Here is a 6000-nt window from a genome sequence, read left to right as displayed (position 1 = left end):
CGACTGGGCTGTTAATTCCTTGCTGAATCACGGAACGAGGCGGCACTTCTGCAAAAAGGAACCGGAGGGCAAAGCAGTCCTCCTAGACAGGTGTGTGAGAGAGTGAATGAGAACAAGGTTCAACTTCATAGGAATAATCCTCCTGGATCATACCAAAGCCCCAGTAACTCCAGCATCCTGTTCTCACAGTGGCTAACTACATGCCTGTGGGAAGCCCAGAGGCAGGACATGAGTGGAACAGCAATCTTCTCACAGCTGCATCTCCTGTCTATATATAGAGCAGGAATGATCCACCAGTGGGTGACCTGTCAGCCATTAATTAAATTCATTATTTGTTTTGTTTATTAAATCTCTTAGCTGTTTCTTCTTCTTCTTGCCCAAGGCAACTGAAAGCAGCTCACAACCAAACCAGAAACATGAATAATACCACGAGAAGTGAAGAATGGTCAGAAAAACCATAAAGACTCAGAAATGGTGAAAGATTGTTGGGGGAGGGGGAGCAGAATAGCACACTGGAACTGGAATAAATGGTATTGTGTACAGAGCCTTGGTTCAATCAGACACACAAGCCATCAATTGATGTGAATTAATCCCACCCCAAACTATTGCATCTTCAGTAATTATGGGTGGTACAAGAGCTCTATCCAATGCCGGATTTACATATAAGCTAAACAAGCTATAGCTTAGGGGCCCACTTTCTAGGCCCGCCCCTAATATACTTTTTCTTAATTGTATTTCACTATTAATATTGTTGTTGTTTAGTTGTTTAGTCGTGTCCGACTCTTCGTGACCCCATGGACCAGAGCACTATTAATATACTTTTTCTTAATTGTATTTCAGTTCAACAATTACTTTGATAAAATACAGTGGTACCTCGGGTTAAGAACTTAATTCATTCTGGAGGTCCGTTCTTAACCTGAAACTGTTCTTAACCTGAGGTACCACTTTAGCTAATGGGGCTTCCCGCTGCCGCAGTACAATTTCTGTTCTCATCCTGAAGCAAAGTTCTTAACCCGAGGTACTATTTCTGGATTAGTGGAGTCTGTAACCTGAAGCGTCTGTAACCTGAAGCGTCTGTAACCCGAGGTACCACTGTACATATTTTGTTATGTGCAAATGGCTTTAGGTCCATAAATTAGGTTCATAAATTACCATACAGTATATATTCAACACGAAAAACAGCGACAATTTGTTGTTGAGAAAGGACAGCTGGACATATAAAGGGCCCCATTACCTTCAGTAGCTTAGGGCCTCATCAAACCTAAATCTGGCCCTGGCTCTATCTCTTGCAGATTCATCTGTGATAACTCATTTACACACGCAATGTCTTTAAGCTACGGTCAGTGGATACTGAACATATGCATATGTGAACCAACTGTTTGTCTCAGTTGACTTACTTCATAGAGCTGGTGTCAGGATTATCAAGTTAAAAACTGTCAAGGCTGTTTCTAAATGCACAAGACAATGAAAAGCCTTGAATCTGTCCCTGACAGTCAAATGCCTGCATTCCCAGAAACATGGAGGCCTTTCGTAACGTTGCACATTTTTAAGCCCACGTGCACTGCTAGTTACATGAAAGGGCTTTAAAACCCTGTGCCAATCACACCTATGAGATTCTGTGTCATAAAGAAGCTGTTTATTATATAGTCCCTGGCACAGCTGGGATTCTGCAAGAGGCGACCTTCCTAAGCTTAGAGCTCAGCCGCAGGAAAGAACAGCCGCCGCCAGCTGACAGCTATTACAAAAGTGAGTGATCTAATCTAACTGGCACCTTGTGGCAAACCTTTTCAATAGCCGCAGGTTGCAGCATGGCATGCCTTGTAACATCATGTTCTACAGGTCTGCCATGTCAAACATGCCACCGCGTTCCTTTTGGGGGTACAGAATCAGCTGCTACACTTCTCACCTTTAATTATGCTTTTGCATAACCAGCCAGGCAAAAAGGAATGTTACCATTCCCCCATAAAACTTAGTGGTCATGAAATATTCGACTTTTTGCCCCATTTTTTTCAGGCACATTTACCCAGGAATAAATTTCCACTTATTCATTCCCGTAACTTACGTATCATTGATAAGAGCCCAAACAGGTTAAACAAACTCAATTGGGTATTTTTTTTAAAATACTGTGCAATCGAACAATAGAACCCCTTTAAAAAGCATGAAATCGAACAGCAGCATGCTTTAAATTGTAAACCATTTTTTATATTGTTCAAAGCACTCAGAGGAAAGGGGTTTGCCTTTCTTCAGCAAACTCTCAAAAGAAGGGTGTCCATTGTTGTTGTTGTTGTTGTTGTACCACCCTGCCCTTCTGGCTGGGCTTCCCCAGCCACTCTGGGCAGCTTCCCGCAGAATATAAAAACATAATAATATTTCAAACATTTATATCTTTCTGATACAGGGCTGCCTTCAGCACCACCAAGGAGAAGGCCCAGCTTACCAACCTGGATCTCAGGAGGCCTATGTTTCTCTTGCAGTTCTAAGAAACCAAAGGAGGGTTTTATGGGAGGTAGTGATCTTTGAAGGAGGCAGAGTCTATGTTCTGAAGATCAAAAGCAGTTTCTTCAGATAGGCCTGGAAACAAAGAGGCAACGGATATATTGGAATATAATCACGAAAGAATAAAGTGGCCTCTCCAACTAGGCTCTGACATTTCTGAACCACCTTCAAGGGTTCAGAAGGGTTCAGCCCCATGCAGAGAACAATGGCAGTACCCAGGCACGCATTAGCAAATGGAAGTACAGGCATACCTTTGTTCTTGAACGCCTTGTGACATGAAAGTTTTGGCTCCCGAACGCCGCAAACCCAGAAGTAAGTGTTCCAGTTTGTGAACCGTTTTTCGGAAGCTGAACATTCAATGGAGCTTCCTGCAGCCAATCGGAAGACACGTCTTGGTTTCCGAACATTTTCAGAAGTTGAACGGAATTCCGGAATGGATTCCGTTCAAGAACTAAGATACGACTGTAGTTTATATAAAACTAGGTTATCCATCTGTTCAAGTGCACAGTTAACCACAGATAACGGGGAAACAACTATTTTGTATAGAAAACAAAGGTCCAGTCTTAAGTTTAGTTTTCCCCCATTTCTGCATCAGTTTACAATTTTAAAAAATTGTAATCATGAAAATTCACCAGCATTTTAGTGCTCTTAATATACGCATTTTAAGATGAAATTTTGCTTCATATACTCACTTTTGCAAGGCATTTCCCCAAATATAATGCATTTTGTGTGGTCTCACCCCAGAGATATAGATAGATAGATAGATAGATAGATAGATAGATAGATGATGATAGATAGATAGATAGATAGATAGATAGATAGATAGACAGACAGACAGATAGATAGATAGATAGATAGATAGATATAGATAGATGATAGATAGATGATAGATAGATGATAGAGATAGATAGATAGATAGATAGATAGATGATAGATAGATAGATAGATAGATAGATAGATAGATAGATGATAGATAGATATAGATAGATGATAGACAGATAGATAGAGGACACTTTACCCCAATATACATATTTTTATACACATTATTTAGTCAGAGACCTCTATTGCAAAATTCAGAGAAGAACGAATTCCAAAGGCTAACAAATTTTGAAAGGTTGTTTTAGGAAGAACAAATTAAACGGGTTCCCATTAAAATGAACCAAAACTTCTCCCCCATTCCTACGCCAGGTACCTGAGTACAGGACTGCAATCTTAGCACCAGTGTTTGAGGAGTTAATGGTGAAAGAGCGCTCTTTTATCCTGTGTGAGACGGCAGTAGCCTTCATAAAAGGCTTGAAAAAGGATGAGAGTTTCTTGATGGTGCCCTAAGAACCTCTAAGAATGAACGATTGACTCTCCTGCCTGAAGCACCTTCCAGTTTCCTTGTGCAAGCAGCGCCAGGAGACCCAAGCAGAGGCCAGGGATTAGTTTAACTAAAAGCTAGCTGAGCATGACAGATTCCTAACTACTTGAAACCAGTAGGAACAGCAGTAATGGCGCTGACAGCGAGTACCGGAAGGCAAACCGAACCTGCAGCTACAGTGGTAACAGCAAACACTCTTATTTATGGGAATGTCTGTTCCTTCAGCTCATCACGTTGGCATAAAATCACCTGACCTTTATACCAGCTTACAGGTGCCAATGTGTTTAATCAGCAGGCTACCCACCCAGGGAACTTTGATAACACCTGACGGAGGAGACTTTGCAGTTGCTTACAAGAGCAAATTGGCTGAACAGTTGCGATCTATGCATGAGTGACATTGAACAGGATGAACTAAACATATTCCTGGGGAAGAAGCAAGCCGTGGATTGATGTGTTAACACCAGTGATTTTTGGCTTGCTGATGGCTCAGGTGAAGGGGAGCGAGGTGCCACTTCCGTGGGTGGGTTCGGAATACTTAAACATGCACAAGTAAATTGTTGCAGCCCACAGCAGTTGCCTGGGAGGGCTTCTGTTCCAATTGCCAATATGACTTGGCAGCCTGTAGAATTCCCTCCCAGGAACAAAGATCTGGGCCTGTTCAAAGGCAAGCAGAATCCTCCGGTCTCCATGGAAACATGGAGCCATCGCTGCTAGGTGCACGATGTACATTATCACTGCCTCCTTGCCATCACAAAAGATGAGAGGCCTGGCTAGCACTCTTCTCCGGCACCCTGTGGTTTCTATAGATATGTGCAGATGTCTCTGCTTAGTGTGGGACTTGTACAGTCACCGCCATTAAAAGGGATTAGGAGTTACATCAACTGTTACCTAGAACTTTGCAGTTTCCATGGCAACATGTATGGGCCAAGGCACCAAAGTATGGTCTTGCATATAGGTGTTTCTGTGTGTGTGTGTGTGTGTGTGTGTGTGTGTGTGTGTGTGGATAGATGATAGATTAGATAGATAGATAGATAGATAGATGATAGATAGATAGATGATAGATAGATAGATGATAGATAGATAGATAGATAGATAGATAGATAGATAGATAGACAGACAGACAGACAGACAGACAGATAGATAGATAGATGATAGATAGATAGATAGATAGATAGATAGATAGATAGATGATAGATAGATAGATAGATAGATAGATAGCCTTGGTAACAGACTGGATGAGAGCTAATTTACTGAAGCTTAATACAGAGAAGACTGAAGGATCAGGTGCAGGTTGGCAGGAGCAGGGACCGAGCAACGGGAGCTCACCCCATCACGGGGATTCGAAGCGCTGACCTTCTGATCAGCAAGTCCTAGGCTCTGTGGTTTAACCCACAGTGCCACATAAGTAAACATAAATAAAATATACCGTATTTTTCGCCCTATAGGACGCACTTTTTCCCCTCCAAAAATGAAGGGGAAATGTGTGTGCGTCCTATGGGACGAATGCAGGCTTTCGCTGAAGCCTGGAGAGCAAGAGGGGTCAGTGCGCACCGACCCCTCTCGCTCTCCAGGCTTCGCGGACCTCTCCACAAGCAGCAGGAGCGCTCCCACTGCTTGCGGAGAGTTGCCTGCATGCCGAAGCCTGCGCGCGCTGAGCTCAGCGCGTCCAGGCTTCGCGGACCTTTCAGCAAGCAGTGGGAGCCAGTGCTGGGCTCCCACGGCTTGCAGAGAGCTGCCTGTTTGGGGACTGGGGTCGGGGGAAGCTTGGGCCTCCCCAGCCCCGCGCCTGGGGGGAAATAATTGTTTCCCTTTATTTCCCCCCCAAAAAAACTAGGTGCGCCTTATGGGACGGTGCGTCCTATAGGGCGAAAAATACAGTACTACTCACCTTTCCATTCAGACTGAGTCAAGGAAGCAAATATGCCATCCCATTAGGCCTGTGGGTTCTTAACATCCAACTTTCTCTTCTTTTTCCCCCGATGAGAAGATTAGAGGCATCTAAAGAAGCAAGGGAGGCTGTTCAGTAGGCTGTTTGCTGGGCTGAGGCCTAAAATGCTGATGTATGGAAGCTGCCAAGGCTTTGAGGTTGAATATTCTTCTCTCTCCATATTTAATATTATTCATAAATAAAACTTATTGAA

At 43.3% G+C, this 6000-nt stretch overlaps 1 long non-coding RNA gene across 3 annotated transcripts in view; it reads right to left on the bottom strand.

Annotated features, from left to right (window-relative positions):
- Positions 1–2441: 2441 nt before the first annotated feature.
- Positions 2442–6000, bottom strand: part of LOC307206618 — a 65160-nt gene continuing 61601 nt past the window's right edge. For all 3 annotated transcript variants that reach the window (XR_013834422.1, XR_013834423.1, XR_013834424.1), the window contains 2 exons: positions 5748–5857; positions 2442–2571 (listed from right to left, as the gene is read on the bottom strand). This is a non-coding gene — a long non-coding RNA (uncharacterized lncRNA). The remainder of the gene's footprint in view (positions 2572–5747; positions 5858–6000) is intronic.

Source organism: Podarcis cretensis (genome assembly GCF_951804945.1).
Source record: "Podarcis cretensis genome assembly, chromosome: 17".
Taxonomy (NCBI): domain Eukaryota; kingdom Metazoa; phylum Chordata; class Lepidosauria; order Squamata; family Lacertidae; genus Podarcis; species Podarcis cretensis.
This window is presented reverse-complemented; position numbering and strand designations above follow the sequence as displayed.